The following is a 26,797-nucleotide window of genomic DNA, read 5'->3' as shown; positions in this document are numbered from 1 at the left end:
CATGGTGACTGTGACTCAGGACGATATGAACATGACTTTTCCTATTCAACTGAAGCTAATCTACAGTCATGGTGGTCGAGAATTTTACCATGTTAAAATTATTTTCGACGCTCACTGTGACTCAGGACGAAATGAACATGACTTTTCCTATTCAACTTAAGCTAATCTACAGTCATGGTGACTGTGACTCAGGACGAAATGAACATGACTTTTCCTATTCAACTTAAGCTAATCTACAGTCATGGTGACTGTGACTCAGGACGAAATGAACATGACTTTTCCTATTCAACTGAAGCTAATCTACAGTCATGGTACTCGAGAATTTTACCATGTTAAAATTATTTTCGACGCTCACTGTGACTCAGGACGAAATGAACATGACTTTTCCTATTCAACTTAAGCTAATCTACAGTCATGGTGACTGTGACTCGGGAGGAAATGAACATGACTTTTCTATTCAACTTGTACTAATCTACAGTCATGGTGGTCGAGAATTTTACCATGTTAAAATTATTTTCGACGCTGACTGTGGCTCAGGACGAAATGAACATTAATTAGCTTAAGTTGAATAGGAAAAGTAATGTTCATTTCGTCCTGAGTCACAGTCAGCGTCGAAAATAATTCTAACATGGTAAAATTCTTGACCACCATGACTGTAGATTAGCTTAAGCCGAATAGGAAAAGGCATGTTCATATCGTCCTGAGTCAGTCACCACGACTGTAGATTAGCTTATGTTGAATAGGAAAAGTCATGTTCATTTTGTCCTGAGTCACAGTGAGCGTCGAAAATAATTTTAACATGGTAAAATTCTTGACCACCATGACTGTTGAATAGGAAAAAGTCATCTTCATTTCGTCCCGAGTCACAGTCACCATGACTAGATTAGCTTAAGTTGAATAGGAAAAGTCATGTTCATTTCGTTCTTTGTCACAGTCAGCGTCGAAAATAATTTTAACATGGTAAAATTCTCGAGTTCCATAACTGTAGATTATGTTAAGTTGAATAATTAAAGTAATGTTCATTTCGTCCTGAGTCAGTCACTATGACTTTAATTAGCTTAAGTTGAATAGGAAAAGTAAAGTCATAGTGACTCTGACTCAGGACGAAATGAACATGACTTTAATTATTCAACTTAACATAATCTACAGTTATGGTACTCGAGAATTTTACCATGTTAAAATTATTTTCGACGCTGACTGTGACAAAGAACGAAATGAACATGACTTTTCCTATTCAACTTAAGCTAATCTACAGTCATGGTGACTGTGACTCAGGACGAAATGAACATGACTTTTCCTATTCAACTGATCTACAGTCATGGTGGTCAAGAATTTTACCATGTTAAAATTATTTTTGACGCTCACTGTGACTCAGGACGAAATGAACATGACTTTTCCTATTCAACTTAAACTAATCTACAGTCGTGGTGACTATGTCTCAGGACGAAATGAATATGACTTTTCCTATTCAACTTAAGCTAATCTAGTCATAGTGATCGAGAATTTTACCATGTTAAAATTATTTTCAACGCTCACTGTGACTCAGGACGAAATGAACATGACTTTTCCTATTCAACTTAAGCTAATCTACAGTCATGGTACTCGAGAATTTTACCATGTTAAAATTATTTTCGACGCTGACTGTGACTCAGGACGAAATGAACATGACTTTTCCTATTCAACTTAAGCTAATCTACAGTCATGGTGACTGTGACTCAGGACGAAATGAACATGACTTTTCCTATTCAATTTAAGCTAATCTACTGTCATGGTGACTGTGACTCAGGACGAAATGACTATGAATTTTCCTATTCAACTGAAGCTAATCTACAGTCATGGTACTCGAGAATTTTACCATGTTAAAATTATTTTCGACGCTGACTGTGACTCAGGACGAAATGAACATGACTTTTCCTACTCAACTAAAGCTAAGCTACAGTCCTGGTGGTCGAGAATTTTACCATGTTAAAATTATTTTCGACGCTCACTGTGACTCAGGACGAAATGAACATGACTTTTCCTATTCACCTTAAGCTAATCTACAGTCATGGTGACTAAGACTCAGGACGAAATGAACATGATTTTTCCTATTCAACTTAAGCTAATCTACAGTCATGGTGGTCTACAATTTTACAATGTTAAAATTATTTTCGACGCTCACTCTGACTCAGGACGAAATGAACACGACTTTTCCTATTCACCTTAAGCTAATCTACAGTCATGGTGACTGTGACACAGAACGAAATGAACATCACTTTTCCCATGCAACTTGTACTAATCTACAGTCATGGTGGTCAAGAATTTTACAATGTTAAAATTATTTTTTACGCTGACTGTGACTCAGGACGAAATAAACATGACTTTTCATATTCAACTTAAGCTAATCTACAGTCATGGTGACTGTGACGCAGGACGAAATGAACATGACTTTGCATATTCAACTTAAGCTAATCTACAGTCATGGTGACTGTGACTCAGGACGAAATGAACATGACTTTTCCTATTCAACTGAAGCTAATCTACAGTCCTGGTGGTCGAGAATTTTACCATGTTAAAATTATTTTCGACGCTCACTGTGACTCAGGACGAAATGAACATGACTTTTCCTATTCAACTTAAGCTAATCTACAGTCATGGTACTCGAGAATTTTACCATGTTAAAATTATTTTCGACGCTCACTGTGACTCAGGACGAAATGAACATGACTTTTCCTATTCAACTTAAGCTAATCTACAGTCATGGTGACTGTGACTCAGGACGAAATGAACATGACTTTTCCTATTCAACTGAAGCTAATCTACAGTCATGGTACTCGAGAATTTTACCATGTTAAAATTATTTTCGACGCTCACTGTGACTCAGGACGAAATGAACATGACTTTTCCTATTCAACTTATACTAATCTACAGTCCTGGTGGTCAAGAATTTTACCATGTTAAAATTATTTTCGACGCTGACTGTGACTCAGGACGAAATGAACATGACTTTTCCTATTCAATTTAAGCTAATCTACAGTCATGGTGACTGTGACTCAGGACGAAATGAACATGACTTTTCCTATTCAACTTAAGCTAATCTACAGTCATGGTACTCGAGAAATTTACCATGTTGAAATTATTTTCGACGCTCATTCTGACTCAGGACGAAATGAATATGACTTTTCCTATTCAACTTAAAGCTAATCTACAGTCCTGGTGGTTGAGAATTTTACCATGTTAAAATTATTTTCGACGCTCACTGTGACTCAGGACGAAATGAACATGACTTTTCCTATTCAACTTAAGCTAATCTACAGTCATGGTGACTGTGACTCAGGACGAAATGAACATGACTTTTCCTATTCAACTGAAGCTAATCTACAGTCATGGTGGTCGAGAATTTTACCATGTTAAAATTATTTTCGACGCTCACTGTGACTCAGGACGAAATGAACATGACTTTTCCTATTCAACTTATACTAATCTACAGTCCTGGTGGTCAAGAATTTTACCATGTTAAAATTATTTTCGACGCTCACTGACTCAGGACGAAATGAACATGACTTTTCCTATTCAACTTAAGCTAATCTACAGTCATGGACCTCGAGAATTTTACCATGTTAAAATTATTTTAGACGCTGACTGTGACTCAGGACGAAATGAACATGACTTTTCCTATTCAACTTAAGCTAATCTACAGTCATGGTGGTCGAGAATTTTACCATGTTAAAATTATTTTCGACGCTCACTGTGACTCAGGACGAAATGAACATGACTTTTCCTATTCAACTTAAGCTAATCTACAGTCATGGTGACTGTGACTCAGGACGAAATGAACATGACTTTTCCTATTCAACTGAAGCTAATCTACAGTCATGGTGGTCGAGAATTTTACCATGTTAAAATTATTTTCGACGCTCACTGTGACTCAGGACGAAATGAACATGACTTTTCCTATTCAACTTAAGCTAATCTACAGTCATGGTGACTGTGACTCAGGACGAAATGAACATGACTTTTCCTATTCAACTGAAGCTAATCTACAGTCCTGGTGGTCGAGAATTTTACCATGTTAAAATTATTTTCGACGCTGACTGTGACTCAGGACGAAATGAACATGACTTTTCCTATTCACCTTAAGTTAATCTAGTCATGGTGACTGTGACTCAGGACGAAATGAACATGACTTTTCCTATTCAACTTAAGCTAATCTACAGTCCTGGTGGTCAAGAATTTTACCATGTTAAAATTATTTTCTACGCTGACTGTGACTCAGGACGAAATGAACATGACTTTTCCTATTCAACTTAAGGTAATCTACAGTCATGGTGGTCAAGAATTTTACCATGTTAAAATTATTTTCGATGCTGACTGTGACTCAGGACGAAATGAACATGACTTTTCCTATTCAACTTAAGCTAATCTACAGTCATGGTACTCGAGAATTTTACCATGTTAAAATTATTTTCGACGCTGACTGTGACTCAGGACGAAATGAACATGACTTTTCTTATTCAACTTAAGCTAATCTACAGTCCTGGTGGTCGACAATTTGACCATGTTAAAATTATTTTCGACGCTGACTGTGACTCAGGACGAAATGAACATGACTTTTCCTATTCAACTTAAGCTAATCTACAGTCATGGTACTCGAGAATTTTACCATGTTAAAATTATTTTCGACGCTGACTGTGACTCAGGACGAAATGAACATGACTTTTCCTATTCAACTTAAGCTAATCTACAGTCATGGTGACTGACTCAGGACGAAATGAACATGACTTTTCTTATTCAACTGAAGCTAATCTACAGTCCTGGTGGTCGAGAATTTTACCATGTTAAAACTATTTTCGACGCTCACTGTGACTCACAACGAACTGAACATGACTTTTCCTATTCAACTTAAGCTAATCTACAGTCATGGTGGTTGAGAATTTTACCATGTTAAAATTATTTTCGACGCTCACTGTGTCTCAGGACGAAATGAACATGACTTTTCCTATTCCACTTAAGCTAATCTACAGTCATGGTGGTCGAGAATTTTACCATGTTAAAATTATTTTCGACGCTCACTGTGACTCAGGACGAAATGAACTTGACTTTTCCTATTCAACTTAAGCTAATCTAGTCATGGTGGTCGAGAATTTTACCATGTTAAAATTATTTTCGACACTCAGTACGACTCAGGACGAAATGAACATGACTTTTCCTATTCAACTTAAGCTAATCTACAGTCATGGTGACTGTGACTCAGGACGAAATGAACATGACTTTTCCTATTCAACTGAAGCTAATCTACAGTCATGGTGGTCGAGAATTTTACCATGTTAAAATTATTTTCGACGCTCACTGTGACTCAGGACGAAATGAACATGACTTTTCCTATTCAATTTAAGCTAATCTACAGTCATGGTGACTGTGACTCAGGACGAAATGAACATGACTTTAACTATTCAACTTAAGCTAATATACAGTTATGGTTGTTGAGAATTTTCCACTTATTAAATTATTTTCGACGGTGACTGTGACTCAGGACGAAATGAACATGACTTTTCCTATTCAACTTAAGCTAATCTACAGTCATGGTGACTGTGACTCAGGACAAAAAGAACATGACTTTTCCTATTCAACTTAAGCTAATCTACAGTCATGGTGGTCAAGAATTTTACCATGTTAAAATTATTTTCGACGCTCACTGTGACTCAGGACGAAATGAACATGACTTTTCCTATTCAACTTAAGCTAATCTACAGTCATGGTGGTCGAGAATTTTACCATGTTAAAATTATTTTCGACGCCCACTGTGACTCAGGACGAAATGAACATGACTTTTCCTATTCAACTTAAGCTAATCTACAGTCATGGTGACTGTGACTCAGGACGAAATGAACATGACTTTTCCTATTCAACTTAAGCTAATCTACAGTCATGGTGGTCGAGAATTTTACCATGTTAAAATTATTTTCGACGCTGACTGTGACTCAGGACGAAATGAACATGACTTTTCCTATTCAACTTAAGCTAATCTACAGTCATGGTGGTCGAGAATTTTACCATGTTAAAATTATTTTCGACGCTCACTGTGACTCAGGACGAAATGAACATGACTTTTCCTATTCAACTTAAGCTAATCTACAGTCATGGTGGTCGAGAATTTTACCATGTTAAAATTATTTTCGACGCTGACTGTGACTCAGGACGAAATGAACATGACTTTTCCTATTCAACTTAAGCTAATCTACAGTCATGGTGACTGTGACTCAGGACGAAATGAACATGACTTTTCCTATTCAACTTAAGCTAATCTACAGTCATGGTGGTCAAGAATTTTACCATGTTAAAATTATTTTCGACGCTCACTGTGACTCAGGACGAAATGAACATGACTTTTCCTATTCAACTTAAGCTAATCTACAGTCATGGTGACTGTGACTCAGGACGAAATGAACATGACTTTTCCTATTCAACTTAAGCTAATCTACAGTCATGGTGACTGTGACTCAGGACGAAATGAACATGACTTTTCCTATTCAACTTAAGCTAATCTACAGTCATGGTGTTCGAGAATTTTACCATGTTAAAATTATTTTCGACGCTCACTGTGACTCAGGACGAAATGAACATGACTTTTCCTATTCAACTTAAGCTAATCTACAGTCATGGTGGTCGAGAATTTTACCATGTTAAAATTATTTTCGACGCTCACTGTGACTCAGGACGAAATGAACATGACTTTTCCTATTCAACTTAAGCTAATCTACAGTCATGGTGACTGTGACTCAGGACGAAATGAACATGACTTTTCCTATTCAACTTAAGCTAATCTACAGTCATGGTGACTGTGACTCAGGACGAAATGAACATGACTTTTCCTATTCAACTGAAGCTAATCTACAGTCATGGTGGTCAAGAATTTTACCATGTTAAAATTATTTTCGACGCTCACTGTGACTCAGGACGAAATGAACATGACTTTTCCTATTCAACTTAAGCTAATCTACAGTCATGGTGGTCGAGAATTTTACCATGTTAAAATTATTTTCGACGCTGACTGTGACTCAGGACGAAATGAACATGACTTTTCCTATTCAACTTAAGCTAATCTACAGTCATGGTGACTGTGACTCAGGACGAAATGAACATGACTTTTCCTATTCAACTTAAGCTAATCTACAGTCATGGTGACTGTGACTCAGGACGAAATGAACATGACTTTTCCTATTCAACTGAAGCTAATCTACAGTCATGGTGGTCGAGAATTTTACCATGTTAAAATTATTTTCGACGCTCACTGTGACTCAGGACGAAATGAACATGACTTTTCCTATTCAACTTAAGCTAATCTACAGTCATGGTGGTCGAGAATTTTACCATGTTAAAATTATTTTCGACACCCACTGTGACTCAGGACGAAATGAACATGACTTTTCCTATTCAACTTAAGCTAATCTACAGTCATGGTGGTCGAGAATTTTACCATGTTAAAATTATTTTCGACGCTGACTGTGACTCAGGACGAAATGAACATGACTTTTCCTATTCAACTTAAGCTAATCTACAGTCATGGTGGTCGAGAATTTTACCATGTTAAAATTATTTTCGACGCTCACTGTGACTCAGGACGAAATGAACATGACTTTTCCTATTCAACTTATACTAATCTACAGTCATGGTGGTCGAGAATTTTACCATGTTAAAATTATTTTCGACGCTCACTGTGACTCAGGACGAAATGAACATGACTTTTCCTATTCAACTTAAGCTAATCTACAGTCATGGTGGTCGAGAATTTTACCATGTTAAAATTATTTTCGACGCTCACTGTGACTCAGGACGAAATGAACATGACTTTTCCTATTCAACTTAAGCTAATCTACAGTCATGGTGACTGTGACTCAGGACGAAATGAACATGACTTTTCCTATTCAACTTATACTAATCTACAGTCCTGGTGGTCAAGAATTTTACCATGTTAAAATTATTTTCGACGCTCACTGTGACTCAGGACGAAATGAACATGACTTTTCCTATTCAACTTAAGCTAATCTACAGTCATGGTGACTGTGACTCAGGACGAAATGAACATGACTTTTCCTATTCAACTTAAGCTAATCTACAGTCATGGTGGTCGAGAATTTTACCATGTTAAAATTATTTTCGACGCTCACTGTGACTCAGGACGAAATGAACATGACTTTTCCTATTCAACTTAAGCTAATCTACAGTCATGGTGGTCAAGAATTTTACCATGTTAAAATTATTTTCGACGCTCACTGTGACTCAGGACGAAATGAACATGACTTTTCCTATTCAACTTAAGCTAATCTACAGTCATGGTGACTGTGACTCAGGACGAAATGAACATGACTTTTCCTATTCAACTTATACTAATCTACAGTCATGGTGGTCAAGAATTTTACCATGTTAAAATAATTTTCGACGCTGACTGTGACTCAGGACGAAATGAACATGACTTTTCCTATTCAACTGAAGCTAATCTACAGTCCTGGTGGTCGAGAATTTTACCATGTTAAAATTATTTTCGACGCTCACTGTGACTCAGGACGAAATGAACATGACGTTTCCTATTCAACTGAAGCTAATCTACAGTCATGGTGACTGTGACTCAGGACGAAATGAACATGACTTTTCCTATTCAACTTAAGCTAATCTACAGTCATGGTGGTCGAGAATTTTACCATGTTAAAATTATTTTCGACGCTGACTGTGACTCAGGACGAAATGAACATGACTTTTCCTATTCAACTGAAGCTAATCTACAGTCATGGTGGTCGAGAATTTTACCATGTTAAAATTATTTTCGACGCTCACTGTGACTCAGGACGAAATGAAGCTGACTTCTCCTTTTCAACTTAAGCTAATCTACAGTTATGGTGGTCGAGAATTTTACCATGTTAAAATTATTTTCGACGCTCACTGTGACTCAGGACGAAATGAACATGACTTTTCCTATTCAACTTAAGCTAATCTACAGTCATGGTGACTGTGACTCAGGACGAAATGAACATGACTTTTCCTATTCAACTGAAGCTAATCTACAGTCATGGTGGTCGAGAATTTTACCATGTTAAAATTATTTTCGACGCTCACTGTGACTCAGGACGAAATGAACATGACTTTTCCTATTCAACTGAAGCTAATCTACAGTCATGGTGACTGTGACTCAGGACGAAATGAACATGACTTTTCCTATTCAACTTAAGCTAATCTACAGTCATGGTGGTCGAGAATTTTACCATGTTAAAATTATTTTCGACGCTGACTGTGACTCAGGACGAAATGAACATGACTTTTCCTATTCAACTTAAGCTAATCTACAGTCATGGTGGTCGAGAATTTTACCATGTTAAAATTATTTTCGACGCTCACTGTGACTCAGGACGAAATGAACATGACTTTTCCTATTCAACTTAAGCTAATCTACAGTCATGGTGACTGTGACTCAGGACGAAATGAACATGACTTTTCCTATTCAACTGAAGCTAATCTACAGTCATGGTGGTCAAGAATTTTACCATGTTAAAATTATTTTCGACGCTCACTGTGACTCAGGACGAAATGAACATGACTTTTCCTATTCAACTTAAGCTAATCTACAGTCATGGTGGTCGAGAATTTTACCATGTTAAAATTATTTTCGACGCTGACTGTGACTCAGGACGAAATGAACATGACTTTTCCTATTCAACTTAAGCTAATCTACAGTCATGGTGACTGTGACTCAGGACGAAATGAACATGACTTTTCCTATTCAACTGAAGCTAATCTACAGTCATGGTGGTCGAGAATTTTACCATGTTAAAATTATTTTCGACGCTCACTGTGACTCAGGACGAAATGAACATGACATTTCCTATTCAATTTAAGCTAATCTACAGTCATGGTGACTGTGACTCAGGACTAAATGAACCTGACTTTTCCTATTCATTTTATGCTAATCTACAGTCAAGGTGGTCGAGAATTTTACCATGTTAAAATTATTTCGACGCTGACTGTGACTCAGGACGAAATGAACATGACTTTTCCTATTCAACTTAAGCTAATCTACAGTCATGGTGGTCGAGAATTTTACCATGTTAAAATTATTTTCGACGCTCACTGTGACTCAGGACGAAATGAACATGACTTTTCCTATTCAACTTAAGCTAATCTACAGTCATGGTGACTGTGACTCAGGACGAAATGAACATGACTTTTCCTATTCAACTTAAGCTAATCTACAGTCATGGTGGTCGAGAATTTTACCATGTTAAAATTATTTTCGACGCTCACTGTGACTCAGGACGAAATGAACATGACTTTTCCTATTCAACTGAAGCTAATCTACAGTCATGGTGGTCGAGAATTTTACCATGTTAGAATTATTTTCGACCCTCGCTGTGACTCTGGACGATATGAACATGACTTTTCCTATTCAACTTAAGCTAGACTACAGTCATAGTGGTGAAGAATTTTACCATGGCAAAATTGTTTTCGACGCTCACTGTGACTTAGGACGAAATGAACCTGACTTTTCCTATTCAACTTAAGCTAATCTACAGTCATGGTGGTCGGGAATTTTACCATGTAAAAATTATTTTCGACGCTCACTGTGACTCAGGACGAAATGAAAATGACTTTTCCTATTCAACTTAAGCTAATCTACAGTCATGGTGGTCGAGAATTTTACCATGTTAAAATTATTTTCGACGCTCACTGTGACTCAGGACGAAATGAACATGACTTTTCCTATTCAACTGAAGCTAATCTACAGTCATGGTGGTCGAGAATTTTACCATGTTAAAATTATTTTCGACGCTGACTGTGACTCAGGACGAAATGAACATGACTTTTCCTATTCAACTTAAGCTAATCTACAGTCATGGTGACTGTGACTCAGGACGAAATGAACATGACTTTTCCTATTCAACTGAAGCTAATCTACAGTCATGGTGACTGTGACTCAGGACGAAATGAACATGACTTTTCCTATTCAACTTAAGCTAATCTACAATCATGGTGACTGTGACTCAGGACGAAATGAAAATGACTTTTCCTATTCAACTGAAGCTAATCTACAGTCATGGTGGTCGAGAATTTTACCATGTTAAAATTATTTTCGACGCTCACTGTGACTCACGACGAAATGAACATGACTTTTACTATTCAACTTAAGCTAATCTACAGTCATGTTGACTGTGACTCAGGACGAAATGAACATGACTTTTCCTATTCAACTTAAGCTAATCTACAGTCATGGTGGTCGAGAATTTTACCATGTTAAAATTATTTTCGACGCTCACTGTGACTCAGGACGAAATGAACATGACTTTTCCTATTCAACTTAAGCTAATCTACAGTCATGGTGGTCGAGAATTTTACCATGTTAAAATTATTTTCGACGCTGACTGTGACTCAGGACGAAATGAACATGACTTTTCCTATTCAACTTAAGCTAATCTACAGTCATGGTGACTGTGACTCAGGACGAAATGAACATGACTTTTCCTATTCAACTTAAGCTAATCTACAGTCATGGTGGTCAAGAATTTTACCATGTTAAAATTATTTTCGACGCTGACTGTGACTCAGGACGAAATGAACATGACTTTTCCTATTCACCTTAAGCTAATCTACAGTCATGGTGACTGTGACTCAGGACGAAATGAACATGACTTTTCCTATTCAACTTAAGCTAATCTACAGTCATGGTGGTCGAGAATTTTACCATGTTAAAATTATTTTCGACGCTGACTGTGACTCAGGACGAAATGAACATGACTTTTCCTATTCAACTTAAGCTAATCTACAGTCATGGTGACTGTGACTCAGGACGAAATGAACATGACTTTTCCTATTCAACTTAAGCTAATCTACAGTCATGGTGACTGTGACTCAGGACGAAATGAACATGACTTTTACTATTCAACTTATACTAATCTACAGTCATGGTACTCGAGAATTTTACCATGTTAAAATTATTTTCGACGCTCACTGTGACTCAGGACGAAATGAACATGACTTTTCCTATTCAACTTATACTAATCTACAGTCCTGGTGGTCAAGAATTTTACCATGTTAAAATTATTTTCGACGCTGACTGTGACTCAGGACGAAATGAACATGACTTTTCCTATTCAACTGAAGCTAATCTACAGTCCTGGTGGTCGAGAATTTTACCATGTTAAAATTATTTTCGACGCTCACTGTGACTCAGGACGAAATGAACATGACTTTTCCTATTCAACTTAAGCTAATCTACAGTCATGGTGGTCAAGAATTTTACCATGTTAAAATTATTTTCGACGCTGACTGTGACTCAGGACGAAATGAACATGACTTTTCCTATTCACCTTAAGCTAATCTACAGTCATGGTGACTGTGACTCAGGACGAAATGAACATGACTTTTCCTATTCAACTTAAGCTAATCTACAGTCATGGTGGTCGAGAATTTTACCATGTTAAAATTATTTTCGACGCTCACTGTGACTCAGGACGAAATGAACATGACTTTTCCTATTCAACTGAAGCTAATATACAGTCCTGGTGGTCGAGAATTTTACCATGTTAAAATTATTTTCGACGCTCACTGTGACTCAGGACGAAATGAATATGACTTTTCCTATTCAGCTTAAGCTAATCAACAGTCATGGTGACTGTGACTCAGGACAAAATGAACATGACGTTTCCTATTCAATTTAAGCTAATCTACAGTCATGGTGGTCAACAATTTTACCAAGTTAAAATAATTTTCGACGCTGACTGTGACTCAGGACGAAATGAATATGACTTTTCCTATTCAGCTTAAGCTAATCTACAGTCATGGTGGTCGAGAATTTAACCATGTTAAAATTATTTTCGACGCATACTGTGACTCAGGACGAAATGAACATGACTTTTCCTATTCAACTTAAACTAATCTACAGTCATGGTGGTCGAGAATTTTACCATGTTAAAATTATTTTCGACGCTCACTGTGACTCAGGACGAAATGAACATGACTTTTCCTATTCAACTTAAGCTAATCTACAGTCATGGTGGTCGAGAATTTTACCATGTTAAAATTATTTTCGACGCTCACTGTGACTCAGGACGAAATGAACATGACTTTTCCTGTTCAAGATAATCTACAATCATGGTGACTGTGAATCAGGACGAAATGAACATGACTTTTCCTATTCAACTTAAGCTAGTCTAGAGTCATGGTGACTGTGACTCAGGACGAAATGACCATGACTTTTCCTATTCAACTTATACTAATCTACATTCAAGGTGGTCGAGAATTTTACCATGTTAAAATTATTTTCAACGCTCACTGTGACTCAGGACGAAATGAACATGACTTTTCTTATTCAACTTATACTAATCTACAGTCATGATGGTTGAGAATTTTACCTTGTTAAAATTATCTTAAACGCTCACTGTGACTCAGGACGAAATGAACATGACTTTTCCTATTCAACTGAAGCTAATCTACAGTCATGGTGGTCGAGAATTTTACCATGTTAAAATTATTTTCGACGCTCACTGTGACTCAGGACGAAATGAACATGACTTTTCCTATTCAACTTAAGCTAATCTACAGTCATGGTGGTCAAGAATTTTACCATGTTAAAATTATTTTCGACGCTGACTGTGACTCAGGACGAAATGAACATGACTTTTCCTATTCACCTTAAGCTAATCTACAGTCATGGTGACTGTGACTCAGGACGAAATGAACATGACTTTTCCTATTCAACTTAAGCTAATCTACAGTCATGGTGGTCGAGAATTTTACCATGTTAAAATTATTTTCGACGCTCACTGTGACTCAGGACGAAATGAACATGACTTTTCCTATTCAACTGAAGCTAATCTACAGTCATGGTGGTCGAGAATTTTACCATGTTAAAATTATTTTCGACGCTGACTGTGACTCAGGACGAAATGAACATGACTTTTCCTATTCAACTTAAGCTAATCTACAGTCATGGTGACTGTGACTCAGGACGAAATGAACATGACTTTTCCTATTCAACTTAGGCTAATCTACAGTCATGGTGGTCAAGAATTTTACCATGTTAAAATTATTTTCGACACTGACTGTGACTCACGACGAAATGGATATAACTTTTCCTCTTCAACTTAAGCTAATCTACATTCGTGGTGGTCAAAAATGTTACCATGTTAAAATTATTTTCGAAGCTCCCTGTGACTCAGGACGAAATGAACATGACTTTTCCTATTCAACGTAAGCTAATCTACAGTCATGGTGGTCGAGAATTTTACCATGTTAAAATTATTTTCGACGCCGACTGTGACTCAGGACGAAATGAACATGACTTTTCCTATTCAACTTAAGCTAATCTACAGTCATGGTGACTGTGACTCAGGACGAAATGATCATGACTTTTCCTATTCAACTGAAGCTAATCTACAGTCATGGTGGTCGAGAATTTTACCATGTTAAAATTATTTTCGACGCTCACTGTGACTCAGGACGAAATGAACATGACTTTTCCTATTCAACTTAAGCTAATATACAGTCATGGTGGTCGAGAATTTTACCATGTTAAAATTATTTTCGACGCTCACTGTGACTCAGGACGAAATGAACATGACTTTTCCTATTCAACTTAAGCTAATCTACAGTCATGGTGACTGTGACTCAGGACGAAATGAACATGACTTTTCCTATTCAACTTAAGCTAATCTACAGTCATGGTGGTCGAGAATTTTACCATGTTAAAATTATTTTCGACGCTCACTGTGACTCAGGACGAAATGAACATGACTTTTCCTATTCAACTTAAGCTAATCTACAGTCATGGTGGTCGAGAATTTTACCATGTTAAAATTATTTTCGACGCTCACTGTGACTCAGGACGAAATGAACATGACCTTTCCTATAGAACTTAAGCTAATCTCCAGTCAAGATGGTCGAGAATTTTACCATGGTAAAATTATTTTCGACGCTCACTATGACTCAGGACGAAATGAACATGACTTTTCCTATTCAACTTAAGCTAATCTACAGTAAAGGTAATCGAGAATTTTACCATGGTAAAATTATTTTCGACGCTGACTGTGACTCAGGACGAAATGAACATGACTTTTCCTGTTCAACTTAAGCTTATCTCCAGTCATGGTGACTGTGACTCAGGACGAAATGAATATGACTTTTCCTATTCAACTGAAGCTAATCTACAGTCATGGTGACTGTGAATCAGGACGAAATGAACATGACGTTTCCTATTCAACTGAAGCTAATCTACAGTCATGGTGACTGTGACTCAGGACGAAATGAAGATGACTTTTCATATTCAACTTAAGCTAATCTACAGTCATGGTTGTCGAGAAATTTACCATGTTAAAATTATTTTCGACGCTCACTGTGACTTAGGACGAAATGAACATGACTTTTCCTATTCAACTTACGCTAATCATGGTGGTCGAGAATTTTACCATGTTAAAATTATTTTCGACACCCACTGTGACTGAGGGCGAAATGAACATGACTTTTCCTATTCAACTTAAGCTAATCTACAGTCATGGTGGTCGAGAATTTTACCATGGTAAAATTATTTTCGACGCTCACCATGACTCAGGACGAAATGAACATGACTTTTCCTATTCAACTTAAGCTAATCTATAGTCATGGTGGTCGAGAATTTTACCATGTTAAAAATATTTTCGACGCTCACTGTGACTCAGGACGAAATGAACATGACTTTTCCTATTCAACTTAAGCTAATCTACAGTCATGGTGGTAAAATGAAATGAACATGACTTTTCCTACTCAACTTAAGCTAATCTACAGTCATGGTGGTCGAGAATTTTACCATGTTAAAATTATTTTCGACGCTCACTGTGACTCAGGACGAAATGAACATGACTTTTCCTATTCAACTTAAGCTAATCTACAGTCATGGTGGTCGAGAATTTTACCATGTTAAAATTATTTTCAACGCTGACTGTGACTCAGGACGAAATGAACATGACTTTTCCTATTCACCTTAAGCTAATCTACAGTCATGGTGACTGTGACTCAGGACGAAATGAACATGACTTTTCCTATTCAACTGAAGCTAATCTACAGTCATGGTGGTCGAGAATTTTACCATGTTAAAATTATTTTCGACGCTGACTGTGACTCAGGACGAAATGAACATGACTTTTCCTATTCAACTTAAGCTAAACTACAGTCATGGTGGTCGAGAATTTAACCATGTTAAAATTATTTTCGACGCATACTGTGACTCAGGACGAAATGAACATGACTTTTCCTATTCAACTTAAACTAATCTACAGTCATGGTGGTCCAGAATTTTACCATGTTAAAATTATTTTCGACAGCTCACTGTGACTCAGGACAAAATGAACATGACTTTTCCTATTCAACTTAAGCTAATCTACAGTCATGGTGGTCGAGAATTTTACCATGTTAAAATTATTTTCGACGCTGACTGTGACTCAGGACGAAATGAACATGACTTTTCCTATTCAATTTAAGCTAATCTACAGTCATGGTGACTGTGACTCAGGACGATATGAACATGACTTTTCCTATTCACCTTAAGCTAATCTACAGTCATGGTGACTGACTCAGGACGAAATGAATATGATTTTTCCTATTCAACTGAAGATAATCTACAGTCATGGTGACTGTGACTCAGGACGAAATGAACATGACTTTTCCCATTCAACTTAAGCTAATCTACAGTCATGGTGGTCGAGAATTTTACCATGTTAAAATTATTTTCGACGCTCACTGTGACTCAGGACGAAATGAACATGACTTTTCCTATTCAACTTATGCTAATCTACAGTCATGGTGGTCGAGAATTTTACCATGTTAAAATTATTTTCGACGCTCACTGTGACTCAGGACGAAATGAACATGACTTTTCCTATTCAACTTAAGCTAATCTACAGTCATGGTGGTCAAGAATTTTACCATGTTAAAATTATTTTCGACGCTGACTGTGACTCAGGACGAAATGAACATGACTTTTCCTATTCAACTTAAGCTAATCTACAGTCATGGTGACTGTGACTCAGGACGAAATGAACATGACTTTTCCTATTCAACTTAAGCTAATCTACAGTCATGGTGACTGTGACTCAGGACGAAATGAACATGACTTTTCCTATTCAACTGAAGCTAATCTACAGTCATGGTGGTCGAGAATTTTACCATGTTAAAATTATTTTCGACGCTTACTGTGACTCAGGACGAAATGAACATGACTTTTCCTATTCAACTTAAGCTAATCTACAGTCATGGTGGTCGAGAATTTTACCATGTTAAAATTATTTTCGACGCTCACTGTGACTCAGGACGAAATGAACATGACTTTTCCTATTCAACTTAAGCTAATGTACAGTCATGGTGACTGTGACTCAGGACGAAATGAACATGACTTTTCCTATTCAACTTAAGCTAATCTACAGTCATGGTGGTCGAGAATTTTACCATGTTAAAATTATTTTCGACGCTCACTGTGACTCAGGACGAAATGAACATGACTTTTCCTATTCAACTTAAGCTAATCTACAGTCATGGTGGTCGAGAATTTTACCATGTTAAAATTATTTTCGACGCTGACTGTGACTCAGGACGAAATGAACATGACTTTTCCTATTCAACTTAAGCTAATCTACAGTCATGGTGGTCGAGAATTTTACCATGTTAAAATTATTTTCGACGCTGACTGTGACTCAGGACGAAATGAACATGACTTTTCCTATTCAACTTAAGCTAATCTACAGTCATGGTGACTGTGACTCAGGACGAAATGAACATGACTTTTCCTATTCAACTTATACTAATCTACAGTCATGGTGGTCGAGAATTTTACCATGTTAAAATTATTTTCGACGCTCACTGTGACTCAGGACGAAATGAACATGACTTTTCCTATTCAACTTAAGCTAATCTACAGTCATGGTGGTCGATAATTTTACCATGTTAAAATTATTTTCGACGCTCACTGTGACTCAGGACGAAATGAACATGACTTTTCCTATTCAACTTAAGCTAATCTACAGTCATGGTGGTCGAGAATTTTACAATGTTATATTTAATTTCAACGCTCACTGTGACTCAGGACGAAATGAACATGCCTTTTCCTGTCCAACTTAAGCTAATCTACAGTCATGATGACTGTGACTCAGGACGAAATTAACATGACTTTTCCCATTCAACTTAAGCTAATCTACAGTCATGGTGACTGTGACTCAGGACGAAATGAACATGACTTTTCCTATTCAACTGAAGCTAATCTACAGTCATGGTGGTCGAGAATTTTACCATGTTAAAATTATTTTCGACGCTCACTGTGACTCAGGACGAAATGAACATGACTTTTCCTATTCAACTTAAGCTAATCTACAGTCATGGTGGTCGAGAATTTTACCATGTTAAAATTATTTTCGACGCTGACTGTGACTCAGGACGAAATGAACATGACTTTTCCTATTCAACTTAAGCTAATCTACAGTCATGGTGACTGTGACTCAGGACGAAATGAACATGACTTTTCCTATTCAACTTAAGCTAATCTACAGTCATGGTGACTGTGACTCAGGACGAAATGAACATGACTTTTCCTATTCAACTTAAGCTAATCTATACTCATTGTGTTCGAGAATTTTACCATGTTAAAATATTTTCGACGCTCACTGTGACTCAGGACTAAATGAACATGATATTTCCTATTCAATTTAAGCTAATCTACAGTCATGGTGGTCGAGAATTTTACCATGGTAAAATTATTGTCGACGCTCACTGTGACTCAGGACTAAATGAAGATGACTTTTCCTATGCACCTTAAGCTAATCTACAGTCATGGTGACTGTGACTCAGGACGAAATGAAAACTTTTCCTATTCAACTTAAGCTAATATACAGTCATGGTGACTGAGACTCAGGACGAAATGAACATGACTTTTCCTATTCAACTTAGGCTAATCTACTGTCAAGGTGGTCGAGAATTTTACCATGGTAAAATTATTTTCGACGCTGACTGTGACTCAGGACGAAATAAACATGACTTTTCCTATTCAACTTAAGCTAATCTGCAGTCATGGTGGTCGAGAATAAACTAATCTATAGTCATGGTGACTGTGACTCAGGACGAAATGAACATGACTTTTCCTATTCAACTTAAGCTAATCTACAGTCCTGGTGGTCGAGAATTTTACCATGTTAAAATTATTTTCGACGCTGACTGTGACTCAGGACGAAATGAACATGACTTTTCCTATTCAACTTAAGCTAATCTACAGTCATGGTGACTGTGACTCAGGACGAAATGAACATGACTTTTCCTATTCAACTTAAGCTAATCTACAGTCATGGTACTCGAGAATTTTACCATGTTAAAATTATTTTCGACGCTGACTGTGACTCAGGACGAAATGAACATGACTTTTCCTATTCAACTTAAGCTAATCTACAGTCATGGTACTCGAGAATTTTACCATGTTAAAATTATTTTCGACACTCACTGTGACTCAGGACGAAATGAACATGACTTTTCCTATTCAACTTAAGGTAATCTACAGTCCTGGTGACTGTGACTCAGGACGAAATGAACATGACTTTTCCTATTCAACTTAAGGTAATCTACAGTCCTGGTGGTCGAAAATTTGACCATGTTAAAATTATTTTCGACACTCACTGTGACTCAGGACGAAATGAACATGACTTTTCCTATTCAACTTAAGCTAATCTACAGTCATGGTACTCGAGAATTTTACCATGTTAAAATTATTTTCGACGCTCACTGTGACTCAGGACGAAATGAACATGACTTTTCCTATTCAACTGAAGCTAATCTACAGTCATGGTGGTCGAGAATTTTACCATGTTAAAATTATTTTCGACGCTGACTGTGACTCAGGACGAAATGAACATGACTTTTCCTATTCAACTTAAGCTAATCTACAGTCATGGTGACTGTGACTCAGGACGAAATGAACATGACTTTTCCTATTCAACTGAAGCTAATCTACAGTCATGGTGGTCGAGAATTTTACCATGTTAAAATTATTTTCGACGCTCACTGTGACTCAGGACGAAATGAACATGACTTTTCCTATTCAACTTAAGCTAATCTACAGTCATGGTGGTCAAGAATTTTACCATGTTAAAATTATTTTCGACGCTGACTGTGACTCAGAACGAAATGAACATGACTTTTCCTATTCAACTTAAGCTAATCTACAGTCATGGTGACTGTGACTCAGGACGAAATGAACATGACTTTTCCTATTCAACTTAAGCTAATCTACAGTCATGGTGGTCAAGAATTTTACCATGTTAAAATTATTTTCGACGCTCACTGTGATTCAGAACGAAATGAACATGACTTTTCCTATTCAATTTAAGCTAATCTACAGTCATGGAAGTCGAGAATTTTACCATGTTAAAATTATTTTCGCCGCTCACTGTGACTCATGACGAAATGAACATGACTTTTCCTATTCAACTTAAGCTAATCTACAGTCATGGTGGTCAAAAATTTTACCATGTTAAATTTATTTTCGACGCTGACTGTGACTCAGGACGAAATGAATATGACTTTTCCTATTCAACTTAAGCTAATCTACAGTCATGGTACTCGAGAATTTTACCATGTTAAAATTATTTTTGACGCTCACTGTGACTCAGGACGAAATGAACATGACTTTTCCTATTCAACTTAAGCTAATCTACAGTCATGGTGACTGTGACTCAGGACGAAATGAACATGACTTTTCCTATTCAACTGAAGCTAATCTACAGTCATGGTGGTCGAGAATTTTACCATGTTAAAATTATTTTCGACGCTCACTGTGACTCAGGACGAAATGAACATGACTTTTCCTATTCAACTGAAGCTAATCTACAGTCATGGTGGTAGAGAATTTTAATAGGTTAAAATTATTTTCGATGCTCACTGTGACTAAGGACGAAATGAACATGACTTTTCCTATTCAACTTAAGCTAATCTACAGTCATGGTGACTGTGACTCAGGACGAAATGAACATGACTTTTCCTATTCAACTGAAGCTAATCTACAGTCATGGTGGTCGAGAATTTTACCATGTTAAAATTATTTTCGACGCTCACTGTGACTCAGGACGAAATGAACATGACTTTTCCTATTCAACTTAAGATAATCTACAGTCATGGTGGTCAAGAATTTTAACCATGTTAAAATTATTTTCGACGCTGACTGTGACTTAGGACGAAATGAACCTGACTTTTCCTATTCAACTTAAGCTAATCTACAGTCATGGTGACTGTGACTCAGGACGAAATGAACATGACTTTTCCTATTCAACTCAAGCTAATCTACAGTCCTGGTGGTCGAGAATTTTACCATGTTAAAATTAGTTCCGACGCTCACTGTGACTCAGGACGAAATGAACATGACTTTTCCTATTCAACTTAAGCTAATCTACAGTCATGGAACTCGAGAATTTTACCATGTTAAAATTATTTAGACACTGACTGTGACTCAGGACGAAATGAACATGACTTTTCCTATTCAACTGAAGCTAATCTACAGTCATGGAACTCGAGAATTTTACCATGTTAAAATTATTTTAGACGCTGACTGTGACTCAGGACGAAATGAACATGACTTTTCCTATTCAACTTAAGCTAATCTACAGTCATGGTGGTCGAGAATTTTACCATGTTAAAATTATTTTCGACGCTGACTGTGACTCAGGACGAAATGAACATGACTTTTCCTATTCAACTTAAGCTAATCTACAGTCATGGTGACTGTGACTCAGGACGTAATAAACATGACTTTTCCTATTCACGTGAAGCTAATCTACAGTCATGGTGGTCGAGAAATTTACTATGTTACAATTATTTTCGACGCTCACTGTGACTCAGGACGAAATGAACATGACTTTTCCTATTCAACTTAAGCTAATCTACAGTCATCGTGGTCGAGTATTTTACCATGGTAAAAATGCTGACTGTGACTCAGGACGAAATGAACATGACTTTTCCTATTGAACTTAAGCTAATCTATAGTCATGGTGACTGTGACTCAGGACGAAATGAACATGACTTTTCCTACTCAACTAAAGCTAATCTACATTCCTGGTGTTCGAGAATTATACCATGTTAGAATTATTTTCGACGCTCACTGTGACTCAGGACGAAATGAACCTGACTTTTCCTATTCAATTTAATCTAATCTACAATCATGGTAGTCGAGAATTTTACCATGTTAAAATGATTTTCGACGCTGACTGTGACTCACGACGAAATGAACATGACTTTTCCTATTCAACTTAAGCTAATCTGCTGTCATGGTGGTCGAGAATTTTACCATAGTAAAATTGTCTCAATAGCTCACTGTGACTCAGGACGAAATGACCATGGCTTTTCCTATTCAACTTATGCTAATCTACAGTCTTGGTGGTCGAGAATTTTACCATGTTAAGATTATTTTCAACGCTCACTGTGACTCAGGACGAAATGAACATGACTTTTCCTATTCAACTTAAGCTAATCTACAGTCATCGTGGTCGAGTATTTTACCATGGTAGAAATGCTGACTGTGACTCAGGACGAAATGAACATGACTTTTCCTATTGAACTTAAGCTAATCTACAGTCATTGTGGTCGAGAATTTTACCATGTTAAAACTATTTTCGACGCTCACTGTGACTCACAACGAACTGAACATGACTTTTCCTATTCAACTTAAGCTAATCTACAGTCCTGGTGGTCAAGAATTTTACCATGTTAAAATTATTTTCTACGCTGACTGTGACTCAGGACGAAATGAACATGACTTTTCCTATTCAATTTAAGCTAATCTACTGTCATGGTGACTGTGACTCAGGACGAAATGACTATGAATTTTCCTATTCAACTTAAGCTAATCTACAGTCATGGTAGTTGAGAATTTTACAATGTAAAAATTATTTTCGACGCTCACTGTGACTCAGGACGAAATGAACATGACTTTTCCTATTCAACTTAAGCTAATCTACAGTCATGGTGACTGTGACTCAGGACGAAATGAACATGACTTTTCCTATTCAACTTAAGCTAATCTACAGTCATGGTGACTGTGACTCAGGAAGAAATGAACATGACTTTTCCTATTCATTTGAAGCTAATCTACAGTCATGGTGACTGTGACTCAGGACGAAATGAACATGACTTTTCCTATTCGTAAGCTAATCTAGAGCCATGGTGGTCGAGAATTTTACCATGTTAAAATTATTTTCGACGCTCAGTTTGACTCAGGACGAAATGAACATGACTTTTCCTATTCAGCGAAATGAAGATGACTTTTCCTATTCAACTTAAGCTAATCTACAGTCATGGTGGTCGAGATTTTTACCATGTTAAAATTATTTTCGACGCTCACTGTGACTCAGGACGAAATGAACATGACTTTTCCTATTCAACTTAAGCTAATCTACAGTCATGGTGGTCGAGAATTTTACCATGTTAAAATTATTTTCGACGCTGACTGTGACTCAGGACGAAATGAACATGACTTGTCCTATTCAACTTAAGCTAATCTACAGTCATGGTGACTGTGACTCATGACGAAATGAACATGACTTTTCCTATTCAACTTAAGCTAATTTACAGTCATGGTGGTCAAGAATTTTACCATGTTAAAATTATTTTCAACGCTGACTGTGACTCAGGACGAAATGAACATGACTTTTCCTATTCACCTTAAGCTAATCTACAGTCATGATGACTGTGACTCAGGACGAAATGAACATGACTTTTCCTATTCAACTTAAGCTAATCTACAGTCATGATGGTCAAGAATTTTACCATGTTAAGATTATTTTTGATGCTGATTGTGACTCAGGACGAACTGAACATGACTTTTCCTATTCAACTTAAGCTAATCTACAGTCATGGTGACTGTGACTCAGGACGTAATAAACATGAGTTTTCCTATTCAACTTATACTAATATACAGTCATGGTACTCGAGAATTTTACCATGTTAAAATTATTTTCGACGCTCACTGTGACTCAGGACGAACTGAACATGACTTTTCCTATTCAACTTATACTAATCTACAGTCATGGTGGTCAAGAATTGTACCATGTTAAAATTATTTTCGACGCTGACTGTGACTCAGGACGAAATGAACATGACTTTTCCTATTCAACTGAGGCTAATCTACAGTCATGGTGGTCGAGAATTTTACCATGTTAAAAATATTTCCGACGCTCACTGCGACTCACGACGAAATGAACATGACTTTTCCTATCAAACTTAAGCTAATCTACAGTCATGGTGGTCGAGAATTTAACCATGTTAAAATTATTTTCTACGCTCACTTTGACTCAGGACGAAATGAACATGACTTTTCCTATTCAACTTAAGCTAATCTACAGTCATGGTGACTGTGACTCAGGACGAACTGAACATGACTTTTCCTATTCAACTTAAGCTAATCTACAGTCATGGTGTTCGAGAATTTTACCATGTTAAAATTATTTTCGACGCTCACTGTGACTCAGGACGAAATGAACATGACTTTTCCAATTCAACTTAAGCTAATCTACAGTCATGGTGGTCGTGAATTTAACCATGTTAAAATTATTTTCGACGCTCACTGTGACTCAGGACGAAATGAACATGACTTTTCCAATTCAACTTAAGCTAATGTACAGTCATGGTGACTGTGACTCAGGACGAAATGAACATGACTTTTCCTATTCAACTTAAGCTAATCTAGAGTCATGGTGGTCGAGAATTTTACCATGTTAAGATTATTTTCGACGCTGACTGTGACTCAAGACGAAATGAACATGACTTTTCCTATTCAACTTAAGCTAATCTACACTCATGGTGGTCGAGAATTTTACCATGTTAGAATTATTTTCGACGCATACCGTGACTCAGGACGAAATGAACCTGACTTTTCCTATTCAATTTAAGCTAATCTACAATCATGGTGGTCGAGAATTTTACCATGTTGAAATTATTTTCGACGCTCACTGTGACTCAAAACTAAATGAACATGACTTTTCCTATTCAACTTAAGCTAATCTACAGTCATAGTGGTCGAGAATTTTACCATGTTAAAATTATTTTCGACGCTCACTGTGACTCAGGACGAAATGAACATGACTTTTCCTATTCAACTTAAGCTAATCTACAGTCATGGTGACTGTGACTCAGGACGAAATGAACATGACTTTTCCTATTCACCTTAAGCTAATCTACAGTCATGGTGACTGTGACTCAGGACGAAATGAACATGACTTTTCCTATTCAACTGAAGCTAATCTACAGTCATGGTGACTGTGACTCAGGACGAAATGAATATGACTTTTCCTATTCAACTTAAGCTAATCTACAGTCGTGGAGGTCGAGAATTTTACGATGTTAAATTTTTTTCGAAGATCACTTTGACTCAGGACGAAATGAACATGACTTTTCCTATTCAACTTAAACTAATCTACAGTAATGGTGGTCGAGAATTTTACCATGTTAAAATTATTTTCGACACCCACTGTGACTCAGGACGAAATGAACATGACTTTTCCTATTCAACTTAAGCTAATCTACAGTCATGGTACTCGAGAATTTTACCATGTTAAAATTATTTTCGACGCTGACTGTGACTCAGGACGAAATGAACATGACTTTTCCTATTCACCTTAAGCTAATCTACAGTCATGGTGACTGTGACTCAGGACGAAATGAACATGACTTTTCCTATTCAACTTAAGCTAATCTACAGTCATGGTGACTGTGACTCAGGACGAAATGAACATGACTTTTCCTATTCAACTGAAGCTAATCTACAGTCATGGTGGTCGAGAATTTTACCATGTTAAAAGTATTTTCGACGCTTACTGTGACTCAGGACGAAATGAAGACGACTTTTCCTATTCAACTTAAGCTAATCTACAGTCATGGTGGTCGAGAATTTTCCCATGTTAAAATTATTTTCGAAGCTCACTGTAACTCAGGACGAAATGAACATGACTTTTCCTATTCACCTTAAGCTAATCTACAGTCATGGTGACTGACTCAGGACGAAATGAATATGATTTTTCCTATTCAACTGAAGATAATCTACAGTCATGGTGGGCGAGAATTTTACCATGTTAAAACTATTTTCGACGCTCACTGTGACTCACGACGAACTGAACATGACTTTTCCTATTCAACTTAAGCTAATCTACAGTCATGGTGGTCAAGAATTTTACCATGTTAAAATCATTTTCGACGCTCACTGTGACTCACGACGAAATGAACATAACTTTTCCTATGCAGCTTAATCTAATATACAGTCATGGTCGTCGATGAATTTACCTTGTTAAAATTATTTACGACGCTCACTGTGACTCAGGACGAAATGAACATGACTTATATTATTCAACTGAAGCTAATCTACAGTCATGGTGACTGTGACTCAGGACGAAATGAATATGACTTTTCCTATTCAACTGAAGCTAATCTACAGTCATGGTGACTGTGACTCAGGACGAAATGAACATGACTTTTCCTATTCAACTTATACTAATCTACAGCCATGGTGGTCGAGAATTTTACCATGTTAAAATTATTTTCGACACCCACTGTGACTCAAAACGATATGATCATGACTTTTCCTATACAACTTAAGCTACTCTACAGTCATGGTGGTCGAGAATTTTACCATGTTAAAATTATTTTCGACACCCACTGTGACTCAGGACGAAATGAACATGACTTTTCCTATTCAACTTAAGCTAATCTACAGTCATGGTGGTCGAGAATTTTACAATGTTAAATCTATTTTCGACGCTGGCTGTGACTCAGGACGAAATGAACATGA

The sequence above is a fragment of the Oratosquilla oratoria genome, chromosome 33, assembly GCF_046742065.1.
Source record: "Oratosquilla oratoria isolate Oo_2021 chromosome 33, ASM4674206v1, whole genome shotgun sequence".
Taxonomy (NCBI): Eukaryota; Metazoa; Arthropoda; class Malacostraca; order Stomatopoda; family Squillidae; genus Oratosquilla; species Oratosquilla oratoria.
The sequence above is the reverse complement of the archived record's forward strand: the minus strand, read 5'-3'. Positions refer to the sequence as shown.